This window comes from Ursus americanus, chromosome 25 (genome assembly GCF_024610735.1).
Source record: "Ursus americanus isolate L20-20 chromosome 25, mUrsAme1.1.p, whole genome shotgun sequence".
Lineage (NCBI taxonomy): Eukaryota > Metazoa > Chordata > Mammalia > Carnivora > Ursidae > Ursus > Ursus americanus.
This window is the reverse complement of record NC_142151.1, coordinates 14284904-14305376: the sequence shown is the minus strand read 5'-3', so window position 1 is coordinate 14305376 and position 20473 is coordinate 14284904. Positions and strand designations below refer to the sequence as shown.

The following is a 20473-nucleotide window of genomic DNA, read 5'->3' as shown; positions in this document are numbered from 1 at the left end:
GAAGAAAGGAAGGAAGAAGGAAGAAAAAAAGAATAAAGATGAGAAGAGAAAAAAGAAAAGAAATGAAAATTAAAAGCATCAGAACCAAACTTTGGCTCTGCCTAACTCTTAGAAAGATGTCCCTAAGTAAAATAATAGAGGAATAGAAGCCTTCCTGAAGCCATAATGTTTTTAAAAATGCAACTAAACCAACTAGCATGAGTATGAATTCATAATTTCCTCCACCAGTTGAATTGCACTGGGCCCCAAATAAAAGCCAGCATAGGCAACAAATGGTTTCAGTTCAGAGAAGTCGAAGCATACAGTGTGGCATGCTGTATTCAAGTTTTATGTGCTCTGGGAGTGGGAGAAGCTTGAGCACTTCCTGGACTGGTCAGATCATACGAATTTATCTGCGTGGCTTCCATCTCAGCCCTCTGTCAGGCTGTCTCTCCTAGGCTAGGAAGAGCAAGGGGCTCAGGAGTCTCCCAGGGATGATGGAATCTGCTTACAGCTGAGTCTCTGATCCTAAGAGAAGACAGCTATTCCATTTAGCTGGTTACTGAAGGAAGTTTCTTCATTCTGAAATTTATTTACATCAAAGGAAAATAAGAGAGGTCCTCAATATCTTTTTTTCTCTCCTTAAAAACAAAAACTAGAAGTAAGTGTTTCAGTAGAAGGGGGCTAAATTTTTATATGATGCTCACTAAATCTTGGCTTCTGGGTTGAGGATTTATTAAGAATTAGTGTTTTGTGCTGGGCAACTAAGTTCAAGTCCTTTGAGAGAAATTAATGCAGCTGTGAAATTTATATGTGGCCAAAGGCATCTGGCCTAAAATGAATTAGATTTTAGAGATGTCACCATTGTATCCACAGTAAACACGGTGGCCTGTGCAGACTCTGGGCTTTGTGTCCCCACCTTGTCATAATGATGGCAAGAGTGGACAAGGGTCCCAGTGGACTGTGTGAGGCCTGTTATATTTTTGGAAGCTTTCTGCACAGCGGGGCGTGTGCTGGGACTAGTGGGGGCCTGAGAGCGCCGGAGTCTGGGGAAGTCCAACCATGTCCTTCACAATTTGATGCTGGGTTTTCCTCTGCAGCATGGCTCACGGAGAGCCATTAAGAGACAACCACACCCTGTATCTCCTCTGGTATTTTATCCAGGCTTGTCTGGGGGGCTCTGATTCAGAGTATCAAGGGTGTTATCTCCAGGCCAATATGATCCTGAGAGCTGCCCTAGTGGAGAGAAGAAAATAAGTAGGCAGGAAGCTCCCTCCAGGTGCACGCAGCTTGGACTTCTGGGAGGCAGTTGGGAGGAGGAAGAGCAGAGTTTCAGGGCCTCACTTAGCACTTAGATGGTTAGTCCATTTGAGTAGATCTTTCTGTTGTGGGGACACAGGGGAAGTGACTGCCTGGGAAGGGGTGGCATAGAGCAGGGTATGAATATCAGACTCACTTGGGGAACCTTTTCAAATAAATAGGACTCTGTCCATGCAGGTAGAAGGTAAAGTACAGCTGTGAAATCTCCCACCTGCCAGGACCTGCCAGTATAAGAAGGGTCGTGAGAGCAAACTACTTTGGGGGAAGTTATTAGAGGGCTGTGGCATCCCCCCCTTTTCTCCCACTCCCCTCAAGCCTACTGAAGGGGCTTTGCAGGGATCATTTGGAGAGCTTGGTATTCAGCCCCTGCAGTTAGAATGGAGAAGGGCTGGCCTTTGGCTTGTACCTGAGAGGATCAGTGGTGACAGGACAGGTGGCTGAAGCCAGTCACCTGGTGGGTGGGCCTTGGTTCCTCCAGTCTAGATTAGGCCACGAGGGCAGGAGGGAGTCAGTTTGGGCCAGGAGTGGAGGCAGGTGTTTTTAAAGATCCCCTGTTCAAAGGGCTTCCTGCTCAGGCGAGGCAGCCGAAACAGAAATACGCAGGAGGGGTGTCATCTGATGGAGAAGACAAAGGGACCGATGTAAGCAACCAGCTGCATTCAGGGAGTGGCAGACCCACATTCCCGCTTTGAGGGCCTCCGAAGAACCCATGAACTTGTCTGACATGGGGAAGAGTCTGCTTTGAACGCTGGCCATGCGTAGAGACCATCAATGCTAGATCACCACCAAACCCCGCAAGTGAGGGCTCTCCTGCCTCCAGGGACCTTTCCTATCTCCACTGCCTTTCTCCCCAGCCCAGAGCGGAATAGAACAGCTCAAATACAGGATCTGTAATGGTTGCCTTCACTTTGACGTTTGTCTCGGCCAGCTGATAGTCCCTGGGATTCCTGGGGCCAAATCTGCCTGATACTCCCTGCCCCTCTTATCGAACATGTATTGAACTATTTAATAGGCAGATGCTATGTGTCTGCTGTTAGACTCTTCACATCTGTGGCTACTTTTAGCCCTCATACCCACCCTCTAAGGTGAAGATTATTGAAGCCATTTTCCAGAAGAGGAGAGTGCTGTAAGAGTCAAGCAGATTCACTGAAGTCACACAACTAGCAGTGAGGGTGTCAGGATTCGATCTGGGGTGAGCTGCCCCCAGAGCCTGCCGCGGCCCCATTTTACCACACCGACATAGCTTTGTGTCCTCTCCGTGTGCTCCTAGACGTGTTGGCCTGAGGCGGCAGAATCCTTCAAGCCCCCTCCCGTGGGGATCCTGCCTGGCCTGGCTCCTGAGATTACCAAGGTGGAGGTGATTGTGGACCCCCACGAGAGCGGATAGACCACTCTCTCCCCAGCTGTAAGCGTGCAGGAACTTAGAAGAGATTTTGTTCACTCGAATCTGGGAGTTGTCTTTGTTTCTGAGCTCACAGCCCCTTGCACATTTAAACGCCACTGACTTAATGAGGGTTGACTGGATGAATGAGTTAAACAGACACAGAATGTCATTGGGTGCTGAGTTTTCTCTCTCCTTGGAAGGAACCAATGTACTTGCTTAATCCAGCAAGAAAGGAAAAGATCCCACTCTCAGTAACCTTCCTTTTAGAGGGAAGTAAAGGAAGGCAGAGAGAAAAGAATTGGAGAGGAGGGACATGAACCCCACTACATCCCTCCGTCTTCATCTTAAGATGGAAATAAGGCAAGCACAGTATTAGCTGTTTCTGAAATACCCGTAGCAAGGAGACCATGAGAGCTTAAGTCTGTAAACCACCTTGATATTAAAATCGCTAAGTGCTTGATTCCTGAAAACTTGCTCACACATCTCTCAGCTTATCGCTAGCACCGCACTGTGTTCTGAGTTCAGTGCAAGCCCGTTCAGTTTCTTGCAAGAACTGATTGCCAACAGACCCCGAGACAGCTGCGACTCAGCCTTTTTTGGACTGAGTACAAAAGAGATGTTGAGCTGGGTGTCATCCTGGTACTAAAGGAAGAATCCTAGGATGTCTAATGATGTCTCCTAGTGGCCTCAAATACAAATTGAACAAGATGGCTAACAGCACTGCGTTATGAAGGACACTGCAGCTGCGGACCTCCCGGGCACAGGAACCTGTAGGGAATGGCCTTTTTTTGCTCCCAGAAAAAAAAAATTGCATTTGAACACACACACACACAAGGTTACCACTCACATGCCTGTACGTGACACACCCACCCATCGCTGCAAACACACACACACACACACACACATACCACAGAGGGTGCAGATGCAGCTCTGACTTGGAGCACTGAGCAATTTTCTGCTTTTTCCTTTTCTCCTTATAAAAGCGCGTCAAATTAATTGCGGCCAATTATGTACAAATCCCTCTCTCTCTGCCAATCAGGGCTGCCTGAACGGGCAAGAGGCGCTCTCACCTGCTTCATTATGCAAATTGATATTCAAACGTGGAAGAACAATGCAGCCTTCAGCACAGCAGTGATTCCAGGTTGCTAATGAGAAGAGGCTGCTGCCAGAGGAGTTGTTCTTATCCTCTGATGCTGATGGGAGAAGGCTGAGAAGGCTTCATGTGGCGATGGGGCAGAGTCAAAGTCAGCAGCAGCTCCCAGACCACCCGTTGCCCTGGTGTGGCTCGGGCCCCCACGTGGAGGCTCACCGCTAGGTCTGACAAGATTTGGGATGATTTGGAGTCCACATAGTGTAGACAGTGCAGCTTGATTCCTTAATCACCCCTGTGGTCTGACAACCATAAATACATTTCCCAGGACACGGTGGGCATCTGGAAGCATGGGGTCAGGTGTGGCCCTAAATGTACCAGTACTCAGAATGCCTGTGGTCAAGGTCAAAGGTGAACCACCATGTAAAGTATGCAAAAACAGTCCACACCCACGCACAGAGGAAGAAATCAACAAACACTGAGATCTCGCATTATGAGATTAATTTCTTTTGAAAAGGCCTATGCCATTCAGCCAGTCGTTCATTCAGGAACTACTATGTGCAGAGAAAGGGATATTTGACTCCCTGCTAATGTGAGAACTTCTCTGATAGCTGCCTCACCTTGTTGCCTTGCCTCTGCACTTCAGAATCTCTTGAATTGGAATTACAGTCTCGCCCCTCAACCCCAAGTCGTGGAAAAGAGGCTTTTAACAAAATTATGTCATTGTCACTCCAGTCCTCTCTGCCGGGGCTGGTAGAGTCAGACACCACGCACAGCAGTGCAGGGCATTCTGCTTGGCAGCTGTGGTCTCGGTGACATGGAGTGGGGCTAGGAGGAGTTTGGTGCTGGGAAGCTGGGCAGCTTTCCAGCTCCCCAGAATAGTCTTCATGAAGTGATTTCAGTTTTCGGTTTGAAGTGTCGTGAAATCACGCATCATCCAGTACACCCGTGTTCCAGGACAGGGCCCTCCAGGTTCTGGGTGACCCAGACAAGTGGCCATTTTGGCACCAGCCCTCCCTCGTTTGGCGTTCCCAGTGCTCCATGTGAGCTACCGTGTACACATAAAGCCAACACAACATCCTTGTGGCATCTAAGGATGTGAGGTTCAGGGAAGAAGTCAGAATCCCTGAAAGAAAAATGGCTCCCAAGGCCATCCACGAGCTGGGTCAATCGGTCTGAGTGACCACTACTTTTTTTGAAATGGTTTCATGTGCTTATACTCCTAGTTTCAACATTTATATCGAAAACAAAAAAAAGTTTTAAACTCTCTGCTTCTTAAAATGCAGATACCTTTGGGACATTGAGTGATGGTTTAATCACAGATAAGTGAGAATTTTTTAGACCGTCTCCCTCTTAATGCCTAGATGTGATCTATTTGGACTGAAAAAAAGCAAAGGTTTTAATTTTGTGGACATGGATCGCGTAGGAATATAGTGACTGTCAAGTTTGGATGCCCTGGAGGGGAGCTGAGGAAAGCGCCAGGCCCAAGAAGTAGGGTTTGAGTGTACAAAGCCTAGTGCAAGGGCCAGCCCTAAGCCCCAAGCAAGGGAAGTTCCTTCTCCATTCTTCCAGTACTTCATCACCCATCTCCTGCCCCCCAGCCTCCCCAGATAGCCTACCCGTCCCCCTACAGTAGCCAGAGGCCGTGTCGGTGACTGTCTGCTGCAATCAGTGATCAAATGCCTGTTTCCTTCACGGCACTATAAGACCCTTGAAGCAACAGGCACTGTTTTCCATAACGCTGTTCAGCTCCTGGGACAGTGCCTGCTACATCTTAGAAGTGTGGTAAGTGAATGAATGTTCCCAGAACATAAGCTAATAATATGAACACTAAAATTCTGTTCTCTTACGGATAAAATTGTCTTTAATGAGCTAACCATCTACAGTATTGTTTCGCTGAGGAAAAATATTTCCGTTTCTGGACAGCTGATTTATAAATGAACTGTCGAGGACAACATGTTCATAGGTTGGAGCCGGCCTATTAAAAATTGCATTTCCAAAGCCAAAAATAAATTGACCTTTGTGTTATGTGTCCCTTTGCAATGTTAGCAACCATGAGGGGTCCATGGTAATCACTGTGTAAAGCCACATCTGTAGTTCCAGCCTCAGAGAATGGGCCAGTTATTAGTGACCATGGGTAGCGTTCCCTGGGCTAGATGCTTTACATGCTCTGTCTTGTTTGCTCATCCTCCCAAACCGTTTAGGCAGATGCTACCTCTGTGTTAGAGAAGAGAAAACTAAGACTCAGCCACTACGAAGTGTGGGATATGGCTGGGCTCCCAAACCCCTTTAGTGCTTCAGGTTCCCAGTTATAAAATGGGGATAAAAATATTGCCTACATTAGAGCTGTTATTCTGTTAAAGAATTAGAATACCTGCAAGGTGCTCAGAACAGTGTCCCATGCATACTAATCCCTCAATCAATGTTAGGACTCGAATCCTATGGCAGACCCAGAGTTTGGGCCTAAACCCATCTCACAAAGCCCATACTGTTTCCAGTAGACGATTTAACATGTGCCTTGACAGTCACAGACAGACTGCTGCTAATCCATTCTAGAGCCCACTGTGTGGTCCTCCCTCTACCCTCCTGGCTCCCTGCACTTGCCTATTTCAGTGAGACTCAGGATGGGGGTGTCGGTGAGAGGCAAGTAATGTCAGAGCTGGACGGGTGTGCAGGGGAGAATGGAAGAGTCACTCTCCATGCTTAGATTCCCAGAAAACAGTTCTGGGTCCAAGGCTGCCTGGGAAAGGGTATCTGCCATGGGCCAGAGGTGCCCCGTTCCTCTTTCAGCAGTCTTCTGTGTCTTTCGAGACAGAGCCCTTAGCATCCTCCTAGGTGCAGATAAGAACTCAGTGCACGTTTCCAATCTCTGTCTGTCTCCCATCACTGTGATAGCAAACAGTTACTTCCAATAGGATTTCATATGACTACTGGGCCCCACCCCAAACAGTTTCTTACAGGAGTGGACAGATTATAAAACTGGCTTTCTCTTAAAGCCTTCCCTGTTCATGTGGTCTGTATCGCCAGAGAATTGTCTGTCCTTTCAGACTCTCAGGAAAAGTAAACCTAACTGCTCCCACCTTAGGCTATCTTGGAGACTTGGGAAAGAACCTTAGCTTCTCTGTAAATTATTGATGAAACCAGAGAGTTTGTAACATTCCTGACTTTACCATCATTACCCACATGGATTATTTGGTAGTGGAAATTATGTCCTTATTGTCATAAATAGTTGCTATGTTATCATAATTTGTTCACTAATGGAGGAAATACTGATGCTCCTTAATGACCCTTTGTCATTTGGAAAATTCCCAGAATGTCCGATTAGATGTGGGTTTGGGAAAGCTGAGACCCAATGGTTTCAGTCCCTAAATCTCCTCTTCTCGGTTCCCAACTCTTCCTGTCGTCCAAACTACTTGGGGTCTCTACCAGCCAATTCACACTTAGCACGTGCTGTGTCAGTGCACCTGATCCTACGTACGTGTACAATGGCAACCATGATGTAAGTGTTCTCTAATCAGTCTCTTTGCTTTCCAGTCTCACCACCTAACCTTTATTTATTCAACAGATAGATCCTAAATGTCTTACTGGAACAGGATAAAGGCAGATCTGAACAGCTCTGTGCAGGCATCCTATTGTTGAACTTTTTGTCAGCTCTGAGCTCAGAGTCCAACCACACAATCGGTCTCAGGAGTCCTAGCAGCTGCTATGCTGCTTGGGGCTAAAGCCTAGAGGCCCTGGAAAAAGAAAGACCAATAGTTGTGCTTCTTCATCTCAAAGGGTCTCTCCAGAAGCCCCTCTGCCCCGTGGTAAGCCCCTCATTCAAGTGGGATTCTGCCTCTTACCAGAATCCTGTCCCTTTCCACAGTTCTTTGGATTGATGAAGACCTGTGTTGTACCATCTGTCTGACTTTTTATTTAAGTTTTTCTGTACTCTGCACTTAGCATAATACCTAGTACATGAAAGCAATTAATTGTTCAGCAAGTATTTATGGGATGGCTATCAATGACTCTATGGGTAGAATTGCCCGATTTAGCAGATTAAAATGCAGGGCACCTAGTTATGTTTGAATCTCTGATAAGTGGCAAGTGTGATTTTTAGTATAAGTATGTCCCAAAATTTCATGGAAACTCTATCTGTGAGGTATTAGAAACATGCTGAGACAGCTCATATCCAGTGAGGGAGGCAGATACTCAAACAATTCTTAAAACAGGAGATGGTAAGTATAGTGGAATTTCCTTGGGTGCTCATTTCAAGGTCAAATAAACCCAATCTTTTAAACTTTTATCTTAAAACTTGCTCTCTTGTCCTTCACTCACTTTCTGAACCTTTTCTCAAATTTATGTTGTGAGTTACAGAAAAGAGTACACAATGACCATAGAGCCCTCCCAGTGGCGTATCAGGGGCCTGATGTTTTCCTTCCTACCATACTTCCTATTACAGGCTCCCTATTTAAATAGCAGCACTGCATTGTCAACCCATGCAGCTTGTGGTCCACTAGGGCTCCACAATCTTTTTTGACCGTGCTTTTGACAAAGCCAGTTCCTGTCCCTTCTCACTCGAGGGCACTGTGGTTTTACATTCTGTGATAGTTACTTTGTATGCTTCCTAATTGAACTTCTTTCTTTTAATATCCTCTTTTATCATGCCAGACTTATTGTTTTGATGTTAAATTCTGTTTCCCAAATGGCCAGCCATCCAATCCAGTTTAGTATCATAGCAGATTTAAAGAACAAGTTTTCCATCCCATCACTGAAGTTTTAAAGGAAAATGAGACTTTTCCCTGTTGAGTAAGTTACCTCACACTCCCAACTCAAGCTGGCCACTTCTCCCCTTTTACCAAGTATCCCACCTACCTAGTCTTAGGGGCCTCTTTTTTGATAAAGAAAAACTTCTTTCTTTACAGCTTACTCTGGCATTGGCTAGAGACTTTTTCCCATTCTGTTAATTGGCTCCTGATTTGGAATTTATGGAATTATTTTATTTTATTTTACTTTTATTATTATGCTGTGTTAGTTACTATATAGTACATCATTAGCTTTTGATGCAGTGTTCCGTGATTCACTGTTTGCATATAGAATAATTTTAAAGTAGACTAGCTTCTCTGTAAACCATTGACCAAAGGAACATGACACGTGCACTTGGAACCATTCAAAGGACCCAGTGGCCTGGTGTCTTAAATGAATCATCATGGAGCTCAGTAAGGGAACGCTGGAATAGCTTCCTACTGGGTGGCTGAGACAGCATCCCCGTTAGTGCATATTTCCTCTGATGATGTCCACTTGGGATTTGAAAAATCTAAGTGTGGAATGGACTCATCTAGATTATTTTCCCAAATAAGGTGTTGCAGTTCATAGTCAGGCTGTCCTGCCAGTAATCCTGTCCCTTCAACCCATTTGCTTATTCTACAAAAATCTCTTTGCCAAGCCTGGAATGAAATAAACCTTGGGTTTTATTTTAAGTGGAAAAGTAAATTTTCATATGTTAATCTGATGCCAACTTGAAGTTGTTCCTCAGAAAATGCACATTGGACCAAGCTAGCAAGGCTAGATTCAAAAAGGAAGGCACTTACAGGCGGTTTATTGTTGGAAGCAAGAGTTCTCAGGGAACAGTGACACCGTGTCCCTAAAAGGCAGGCTAAGCTCAGGATATCCTATAGGTCAGCCACCAGATAACATCTGATCTAAAATCTGGAAGAGGCTTTAAAATAAGTTTATTTCTCTCTCAGGCGTTCTATCTTTTTTTATATTAATAGAATTATGTGTTATTTGGTGTGTAACATACTAATATTTAACATATTTATATTTCTCTCTCCCTACTGTACTGTAACCTCCATGAGGACAAGAATTTTTGTCTCTGTTCACTGATATGTCCACTGTAACTATGTAGAGTCTTGCAGATAGAGGTGCTCAAATACTTTTTGAACAGATTAATAAATCATTTAGCCAATGAATGACTAAGAGAGTTCTCTAATTCATATAGTGTTTGTAGTATAAGCCAATACTTTTCTTTATTAGCCATTTGGATTAGAGAAGCAGTGGAAGGTAGCTTCATAACTAATGGTTTGGGGGTAGGTAATGTAGATCAGAAATATTTGACATTTATCATAGCAGATAAAATTTGCTCATCTTGTGGTTTCTACTATCAAAGCACCCAAATTGAGCAAGCGATATTGAAGAAGAGTAGTGAATGAATGGGGTCTTCCACCATACTGCTATTGTGGTTTGTCAGATCTTAAATTACAAAGTGATTTCAGGACTTACTTGACTAGATACTTGACTTCTTTGAAGCCCTGATTACTCCCTGCCTCCTGTGTGAGGGGAATACTGTAGCCTGTCCATGTATATGCCAGAACTATCCACTTCTCTGAACGGTGAGACCTCACCTTCTCAATCAGCCATCTGTCCACTGGTCATTTCTGCTCTCCCATGACTCCTTTAACAAGAAGTAGCCAACCCTGAAATACTGCAGAGGGGCTGCTTTCACTTTCATAGGGGAAAAGAGATAAATGGTAATAAAACAAGCTTATATAAAGGAATTATTAAAAGTGAAAGTGGTTTCTAAGATTTTCCTGGAATAAATACATGTTAAATGTAACCTCTTAAACCATGTATGATCTTCTGTGTCTAAATCTCTGCATAGCATCCACATCCCGGTACCATGACACAGAGCAGGTGTCACTGAATGTGTCTGCGTGGAGGGTCACCCTAAAGAGGAATGTGAATTAACATAGTTCAGAACGATTTTCAACAAAAGGGTTGGAAGTAAAAGGGCTTTCTGGCTTAATCCTCAGTCAGTTGGCAAAATGAAATTCCATTCCTCTATCCATATGGCTATTGATCTTTTGCTTTTGTAGCCATCACCTTAGAATAATAGTGTTACCGTCATAATTGGAGGCCCATTAAGGATGACTTAGGCATGTTGAACTTCCATTATCCCTAAAGGGCTGGGATGTGCCTTGGTTCTGGCGCAGTGCTGTGGGGGCCTAGTGGGCTCTCAGTTCCTGTGTGGTAATGGGAGGAAGGGGGGAGTGGACAGGAGCAAGGAATGGCTGTTTGGTCTTGAGTAGTTAATAAGAAAGGGGGGGTAATCAGAAGGGGGAATGAAGCATGAGAGACTATGGACTATGAGAAACAAACTGAGGGCTTCAGAGGGGAGAGGGGTGGGGGAATGGGATAGACTGGTGATGGGTAGTAAGGCCTCCTTACACCATGCACGTATTGCATGGTGCACTGGGTGTTATACGCAGCTAATGAATCATCGAACTTTACAGCAGAAACCAGGGATGTACTGTATGGTGACTAACATAATATAATAAAAAAACATTAAAAAAAATACATGTAGACACTAATCAAGACTGAAACATGCTATTAATCAATAAAAAAAAAAATGTCCAGGCCTCTGTTTCTGGCTCTATGTAGTGAGGAAATCATTCAGTGGGCATTTCCCAAACCATGTGTCACAGCCCACTAGTGTTCTGGGAAATATAATGGGTATTCTTTAAAAAAAGGAAAAAATCCATGGCAAAATAGGTTTGGGAAAATTCTGTGTCAGGGTTAAATAAGTTTCTTTACCAAAGCACTTGTCATGACCCTCCCCTGAGAGGGTCTGCTGTGAACCCCAGAAAGGGATGCAGTATGCACTGTGGAATCACTACAGCTCCCTCCTGGCACTGACATTCTATAAACCGCATGGCCCCAGCATAGGGCTGGCTTTATTGACCAAGGCAAGAAGTTCTGCTGTGCTGTAAATGGGTCACAATGTGACCGTGTGTGCTCATGCTGGCATTTCCATTTCTCGGTTTGAAATTGACTGATCTGATTGATTTGCCAGGAAAGCAGAGGTGTGCCTGTCCCCCGTGACACACCTCTCCCTGGGTCCTCACTTGCCCTAGGCCCTGCCTGGCACAGTCCATTGGCAGTCCTTCCCCCACCCCGGCTTTATATTAGGAACCTCAGGTTATCATGCTAACAACGGGAGCGACCCAAAATTCATTGGGGTATCTTGCACGTGGAAATCCTGATAGTAACCTTCAATTTTCTCCCCCAAACTTTGTAGGAGCTGCTAGGGCTGCTCATGAAGCTCCAGAATCCCAGTTTCCATGGTGAATCCATCTGTACCCTTTGCTTAAAATCTTTAAAGGCCATTTCTCTTTGCTAGCACCCACAGCTTTTATAAAATATCTGCAATGTTCCGTGCACTCTCACGGGTCGGTCTGAGAGGTGGAGTGGATGGCAGTAACATCCCTCTGGAAGTCTCACCTATGGGTAGGTCAAGGGAGCACAGCCAAGGCCACCTGTCACACACAAGATGACTTAAGGATAAAAATCAAATGCCATAGTCCTTACACCTCTGTTCCACTTCATCTGCATGTTACCATAATCATCTCCAATTCTGTCACATTTTTGGTGCCAAAGAAATACTCATATGCATTGTCAAGTCCTAAATTTGACAAGCTCTTGTGGGATCTCAGATCTGACATATTTTTTGAAGGGAAGATGGAGAAGGTGCCAGGAAAGATGTCCTCAGCTAGCATGAGGACAAATTAACTCCTCATTCGCTAGATATGCCAGGATAGCACTAGCTCTCAGAAATGCCGATGTTCAACTTTGTGCTGCGTGATAATGCACTCACGGGTAAGGAGGATACATGGAATGATTTTTTCGTATATAACAAGTGGATCCATATTTATGTTATTCAATTCATTCATTCCTTTAGTCATTCGTTCATTCACACCAAGAGTCTCCTAAATGCCAGGTATGGTTTTAGGCACTAGTGATACAGCAGTGATCAATATAGACAAAATCTTTTCCCTCACATCATTTGCATTCTAAAAGGAGGGAGAAGAAAATAAATTTAAGGAGCAATTATTGACAATATTAGGCATTAACTGCTAGCATAGCGCAGAGAAGGGAGATAGTGAGTGCTGGCAGAGGAGTTGCAATTTTAAATCAAGTGGTCAGAGAAGGGCTCAGTGAGAACACCATCAGATCTGATCTGAAGTTAGTGAGGGAGTGATGGATATCTGGGGCTTTCTGAGTGGAGAGAAGAGCATGCTAAGACAGGAGCTTGCCTGCTGTGTTCCTGGAAGTGCTAGGAGGCCAGTGTGGCTGCTGAGGGATGGGCGAAGGAGAGTAGTGGCAGATGGGGGGTGAGATGATGTTGACTCTACCGACTTCCCTCCTTCGTCCTCCCAAGTACACAGACAGACTTGGATCCTGTCAGGGCTTAGGGTTGATGTCTTTTTCATGTATTCCTCCCATTATATTGCCCCTGAAAATAGTCCAGACCCTTAGTCATTTTCCAGTAAATGCCCCTGCTCCAGCCTCTCTGCTCTTCAGCCATATTGCTGTAGCTGCATAATGATACCTAAGCACTGTGAGGTACACATAGCGTCTTCCTGCAACTGGACCATTCAGCATGCTCTACTGCACAGCTTCTGGCCGTACGCCAACTCAGTGTTCCATGCTCCCCATGTACGAAGATCCTTTCCAACTTCAGTTGAGTCACAGTGTCCTGGTCCCTCTGCACCTTGGCTCATGCCACGCCTGTTGCCCCGAGCGCCTTCCCCACACCTCTGCCAGTAGAAGTCCCGGCCAGTCTGTAAGAGCTCCAGCTCTGCCTCCTGTCGTTAGCCTCCCCACCCATCCCCTCATGGTGATCTCTGCTCCCTCTAAACTTGCAGAGCCCTGACCGGCCTTATGTCTCATTCGGAACTTGGCACACGCACCATGTCATTGGATTCTTCTATCCTCCACGCATTCACTGAGCGTCTCTTTTATGTGCATAGAACTCTGTGATGTGTTTTATGGTTCTGGGAGGACCCTGGGTTTGAATCCTTGTTCCACTCATTTCTAGCTCTGCAGCCTTTTTCAAATTACTTACCTCTCTGTGCATCAGTTTCCTTGTCTGCTAAATGGGGATAATAATACTACCTTGTAGGGTTGATGGAGAGATTAGTGAATTACTGCATGTCAATTGTATGGTATGTTATGGAAGTGTTAGCTGCTTCTCTCATTATACTACCATTTTAATTTCCAAATGCACATTAACGGAAGGATTGTATCTGTGGCCTCATTTCATTTCAGATATTCATTTCAGAGCTCAGTGACTTATGCATGAATTATAGCCATTAAATATGTATTGATGGTATTTTATGGCCAGACACAAGACTTTGACAAACATGTAAGACATCAGAGTACAGGTATGATGTGGCAAAGCTAATATTGAAGTAAACTCATCTGCTCAGATCTCCTAGCTCAGGGCCAAACCTCAGATCGCTCACATAAACTCTAATGCCGTTATCTGATTTTATGACATATTTTAGGAAATACTTATTAAGGTTTGTATATCCAAATTTTGTAAAATGCCAAAGAGGTATTATGAGGAGAACTAATAACCAAATTCCAGGAATCTGAAAAGCTGGTATACTTTATGTTCTGTATGCTCTTCTTGGGGGCACCGCAAGAGAGTAGTGACCACGGAGGGCATTCTGTTTCCTCCCCCACCCCCTGTTCCTCTCCTCCCACCTCAGCTCCACACTGAGCCCAGAGAGGTGAGGGGCTCCTTCCCCAGCAGCACAGCAGCCAGAGTTAGGAAGATGTACTTAACCAGGCTTCTTCTATCCAAGTGCAGATTTCTTCATATGCAAACTTTGGTGTGTTTCCCACTACGGACAACCAGTACTAACATTAACAGTGCTAATATTAACGATACGAGAAAAAAGAACAGAAATGACTAAGGTGTACTGAGTGCTTACTATATGCTAGCTCACTTTCTGGCCATAGCAGAATGGTATCGAGAAGAGAATTGCATTACTTTTGGCTCTTCTGTTACATACCTGTGTCTTCTAACTACATTCTGTAATGTTACTGTGTTCAGTCACCTACTCCAGGTGAATTTAAACAATAGCCTCTCCAATGAATAATTTATGATGAAATGTAGAGTAATTGTTTTCCCTCCCACCTCCATCCGAGATTATAACTTTCATGAAGGTGAAGAATCTGACGGTCTAATCCATCACGGTGTCCACAGCGAGCTCGTTCCACGGGGAGCGTCCTGGGCCCTGAGTGTTTGAAAGGGAGGATTTGAGGGGGAGCTTATACCTTATTTCTCCTCTTAGAATATAGTTGAAATTCAGTTTCAAAACTAATTGGTTTGTTGATTAAGTTGTGTATTAAGTCACCCAGTAAGTGCTGGAGCTCAGATTTGAACTCAGTCTTTGGAGCCCCTCCCCCACGTATCCACGTACTGTTTTATCATTAAAGTGTCTGGTGAGTGTAAGCACAGACTGCCTCTTTGTCACATCTGTCCCGAGCATTGATGGGCCGTGGAACAGTGAGGAAGATCATGCCTTCAGAAAGCCTAGTGTATATACAACCATGTGACCTTCTTCTCCCTTTGGGCAAACAAGGACCGTGGCGGTGAGGGGGGAGGCTGCTTTCTCCAGCCACCTCCTCCCGTCTTCAAACATTGTGCAGAGTCTGAAGTCACACACACATACCTGCTTCATCCTCGTTAGGCTGTAGACTATGATTATAGGACTATTGAGTAGCCGACAAAATAATAATAATAGTTGCTGTACTTACTTTGTAGCTCATGGGGAAATTGGGAAGATCAAAAGAGAGAAGAGATGCGGCACGTGGGTGGCCCCGTCAATTAAGCATCTGACTCTTGGTTTCGGCTCAGGTCATGATCTCAGGGTTGTGAGATTGAGCCTCACATCAGGCTCTGTGCTGGGCATGAAGCCTGCTTAAGTTAAGATTCTCCCTCTTCCTCTCCCCTTCCCCCCTCCTCTCCCTCTCTAAAAAAATTAATAAAATAAAAATTAAAAAAATAATTTAAAAAAATAACAAAAGAGAGAAAAGATGCAAAAAGAGCTGCACTTTGAGCAGGGGATGGAGCTATGACCCAGCACTCCCACTCCTGGATGTTTACCTTGGAGAAATGAAAATTTATGTTCACACAGAAACCTGCACAGGAATGTTACGGCTGCTCTTTTTGTAATTACCCCAAACGGAAGGTAACCTAAATGTCCTTACATGGATAAGTGGAGAGACAAGCTGACACATCCATGCAATGCAGTTCGACTCAGCAATAGAAAGGAGTGACCTATAGTTACACGCCAGCGCACGGAGGTGTCTCAAGGGCACGGTTCCAAGTACAGAAACCCATCTCAGAAGGTTAGGTCCTGTGTGATTCCAGTTATAGGACATCCTGGAAAAGACGAAATTTATGATGATAGAGAACAGATCGGTGGTCGCCAGAGGTTGAAGGCGGGGGAGGGGAAGGTAGAGGAGTAGCAGGAGGGAGTTCCAGGGGGAGATGGAATTGTTCTGTGTCCTGATTGTGCTTGCGGTTGCGGGATTCTGCATGTGGTTAAAATTCACTGGACTAATGGGGATTTAGTGTTTCACAGGGGCATCATTCAAGGTGGGGGAGATAAACAGATGGGTGGTGGTGACAGTGGCAACAGTGTGATTGCGCTTCGTGCCACGGTCCTGTACACTTACAGATATTTAAAATGAAAAGGGGCACCTGGGGGGCCCAGTCGGTTAGGCCTCTGACTTCTGATTTCGGCTCAGGTCATGATCTCAGGGTCAGGGGATCAAGCCACCTTGTGGGACTCTGTGCTCAGCGGGGAGTCTGCTTGAGATTCTCTCCCTCTCCCTCTGCCCCTCCCACTTGCTCACATGCTCTCTCTGTCTCTCTAAAATAAATAAAGTCTTTTAAAAAAAATAAAATTAAAACAAATTTAACACTGAATTTTATGTTTATAAATTTATACTTTTACCACAATTTAAAATGAATGAATGAATAGAAGAGCAAATTTCATAAAAATAGTAAAAGTAATAAAAGAAGTGGTGAAACAGGGTATGCATGGTAATGAGAATGATAACGGGGGGTGCTGGGGAAGTAAAAAAGTGGTCCCTTCGGGATTCTGATGTTCTGCCACAGCCTCATAATTAGTAGCACAGACCAAACGCCACCCCTGGACGTGAAGCCGTCCCACCTTTTCCCGCGGGTGCCTTGGAAGGCTGAGTGGCATTTGAACATTGATTCTTTTTTGTGATTCAAATGTAAAAGCAGGGCAGAATGGGATGAATATTTATGTGTAGGATTGTCAAGCTTTGAAGACAAAAGCCCCCAAATTCTGTGTCCCATGTGGCTGGACCCTGCAAGCAGGACGTACGGTACCCATGCCCGCAAGGTCGTGGTGCTCGTTTGTGCTGATCTGCACATGCTGACCAGACTCCCATGGAATGAGAACCATTTTTCAGGGCAGCCAACTACCCCAGAAGGCATTTTCTTGCCACTTTCTCCATGTTAGGAGAGCTGCTGTCCTTCACAAGCTCTAACTCTAATTAGCCTTGCTGGGCTTTGTCTGGTGCTCAGCACAAAACCCAGCACATGGTCCACATTTAGGAGGGTTTTTGTTTTGTTTTCAGACGCTGCTCTTTCTCCTGGCGTCATGGCCTCAAAGACTTCTCTGGGAATATGTTTCCTCACTCACATGGAAACTAAGCAGTGTTGAAGGAGGGGTCTTCAAGTGGAGGGGTTCTTGCCGTGTAAATGGATATTAACTTCCCATCACCATCCTTCCAAATCCAGCCCATCCTTCCTGCCAGCTTAAATCCAGCCTCCTCCACGAAGCCCTCCAGGCTGGTTGCAGCCTTTCTCTTTCAGAATTCCAGTGGCTCTGGTCCATGCCTGTGCGGACTTGTGTTTTACCTTGTGGTGCACTTGTCGTCTTTCATAGTCTTGGATGGAAGGGGTAGTGTCTGGTGATGCTTCTTCTGTTCCTCCTTACTCCCCCTGGTGTCCAGACCATCGTGGGGGCTCAAGTCCTGCTCTGCCCCTATCTTCATCCTCCGACCTGTTCTTCATGCTGACACGTCTGGGCTCTTTCTCACACAAAAACCCACTCTTGACACACCACCAGAATTCTTCAGTTACTTCTGGTAACGATGATGATGACAGTAACAGTAATAATAATGATAGCAATAATAGCTAATATGGTGTATTTATCATGTGCCAGGCACTGTGCTAACATTTTTGCCCAGATTAACTGCTTGAATACTAAGAAACCTTATGAGGTAGGTGCTGTTATTAGCCCTACTGTACAAATGTGGAACCTGGGGCACAGAGAAGTTAAGTGAAGTCCTCCAGGTCACACAGCTCTCCAGCAGCAGAGCAAGGATTTGAATGCAGACAGTTTGGCTCCAGAGGCTCTGCTCTTTCTTCTGCCTTAGAATGTGAACTCTAAACTTTGTACAGAATTCAAGTCCCTTTGTGACCCAGGCCCTGTCTCCGTCTTCAGCCATGTCAGCCTCCCGTTACCACAGCCACATCTATTAGGTTCTGACAATGACACATGGGCCATGATCTCCAGTCATGCCCAAACTCTCTCACTGCCCAATGTCTTTGCACACTTGTCACTGTCTAGAAACCCCTTTGCTCCTCTTGTCCAACTGGAAGCCTCTCCCTTCTAGTCTTGACCCCCGTGCTGCAGCTTCCAGACTGCTGTTGAGGACCGCGCCCTGTGCTCTGTGCTCCCGCTGCAGTGTAGGCACGCTGTTGCATAACACGCATCGCGTGATTCACCACCCCGAGCTCATCCCCTGGTCAGGCCTCAGTGTCTGCTGTTCCCTGGCGCCGCTACACGTTCCCCTGGTCCTTGCATGCCTGGTTCCTTTGCGTCATGCTAGTCTTCTTTCAGATGCCACCTTCTCAGAGAGGCCTTTGCAGGACAGCCAGTGTGAACTTGTCCTTCTACCAGTCAGACTTTTTCCTATACCAGCTGTTTCAGCGTCTTCCTAGCGCTTCGTTTTCACTCCATGAAATTGTCTGTGGTCCTGTTATCTATTGCTGCTCAGCAAACTAACCCCAACACTCAGTGGCTTGGAGCAAGAACCATTTCATGGTATTTGACTATTGGGGGGGGGTCATATATTTGGGCAGGGCTCGACTGGGTGATCCTTCCACTCCATGTGACATCAGCTGAGGTGACAGGGTAGTCATCTGGTAGCTGGGTTGGGCTGCAGCATCCACAGTGGCTTTCGTCTCCTATCTGGCACCCTGACTGGAATGATCGGAAGCCTGGGCTAGGCTGCAACTGTACACGGGACTGTGATGGCTCCACAGTGGCCTCGGGGTCCTTGGACTTTCTACAGAGTGGATTACTTCCATGGAAGCAAGGTTCCAGGAGGCCCACATGGAAACTGGAAGCTGCTTATGACTTAGCCTCAGAAGTTCCAGAATGTTACTTCTGCACAGTCTACTGGCCTAGCAAGTCACTGACGCCAGGCCAGAATAATCAAGGGGAGAGGGAACATAGACCTGACCTCTGGGTGGGAGGAGTAGCAAAGAATTTGTGGTTGTCTGTTAGTCCACTGCATTTAAAGAGGGGGTACTTATTGTTTGCCTCCCTCCTTTACAATGTAAGCTCTCTAAAGGCAAGATCTTATTCTTCTTAATACTGTGGCCCCAGCACCATAAGAGATGTGCACAGGGCAGAGGCCAGTAAATCCTTGCTGAATATCTTTGGGAATGAAAGAATAAAGGAATGAATGAAAAAATGAATGAATGTTTACATCTCTGACTCTCTAATAGTTAAATCTCCTGAAAACAGCTGGATTTTTTTTTCATCTTTGTATCCTTAGTTCTTAATACAGTCCTCTACACTAATAGATGCTCAGCAAATATTTACCAAATGAATTGATGCATTTTAATTATTACAGTTAAAGGAGATAATGTGAGTTATTACGAGCAAATACATGGGTGTTGGATGTGAGTAACCGCTATGAGTGAATTAATAATGCCTTATACATACGAAAATAAGTTTATATATTTATTGAATAAATAAAACGAAATGGACCAGGTCCCCACTTCCCTTTCCCCTTCTCTCTGCAACAGGCTGTATGAGAGGCTCTCTATTAGGAAGGTGGCAGCCACGGCAGCCCCAGGACCCTCCAGTCCTATCGTCTTTGGGTGGGGCAGGGACATTTACTCCTGGCCCCCTAGCACCTTTCTCCTGGCACAGCTGCCAAGACTAATTCACTTGGAGGTTATTAAGATGGGGACTGAGGTGATGGTCTGAACAGCTAAGAGGGCCGAATTCTGTTTCCCTGCCGCTGCCCAGGAGGATCGAGTGAGATTACAGTTCTCGGTGCATTCGGCATGGTTTTGCCCTTTTGTAAGTGCGTGCCTACAGTAATTGCTGGAAGCCGTGTGTTGATTCCACAGGGTGAGTGTGAGTCAGCATTAGATGTGCCAGAAAGGGAAGGAAACCCTCCCATGGGGCCCCACTTAGAGCGTGCTGCTTCCCTCCCAGCAAGCAGTCTAGGGCTAGTCAGCCAGCGTCTGAGCCGGCAGTGGGAAGGCTCGGCTCCCAGAGGTCAAGCCTCAGCCTGTCGTCCTGCTTCCCCACGTGGCCTTGAACAACTTACCTGGCCTCTTCAGGGCTTCAGTTTCCTCACCTGTGAAGTGGGGCTGATCCTTAAGGTCCCTTTCTTTCTGCATTTTTATTGCTCTATCTAAATCTGTTTTTATAGACCCAGTCTGGGTAACTCTGGAAAAAGATTCCAAGTTCAAGGAAGCCCTGTAATGGCCAAAGGTGGCCAGTAAGGAATACTGTGGTAAAGTCCCTACTGTATAATCAGACGGGGGGTAAACAGAAGGGGGAATGAACCATGAGAGACTA

General features: G+C 45.6%; 1 protein-coding gene across 1 annotated transcript in view; it reads left to right on the top strand.

Annotated features, from left to right (window-relative positions):
* Window positions 1-20473, top strand: part of GRIN2B (glutamate ionotropic receptor NMDA type subunit 2B) — a 276351-nt gene that overhangs the window by 242411 nt on the left and 13467 nt on the right. The gene's annotated exons all lie outside the window — the stretch shown is intronic.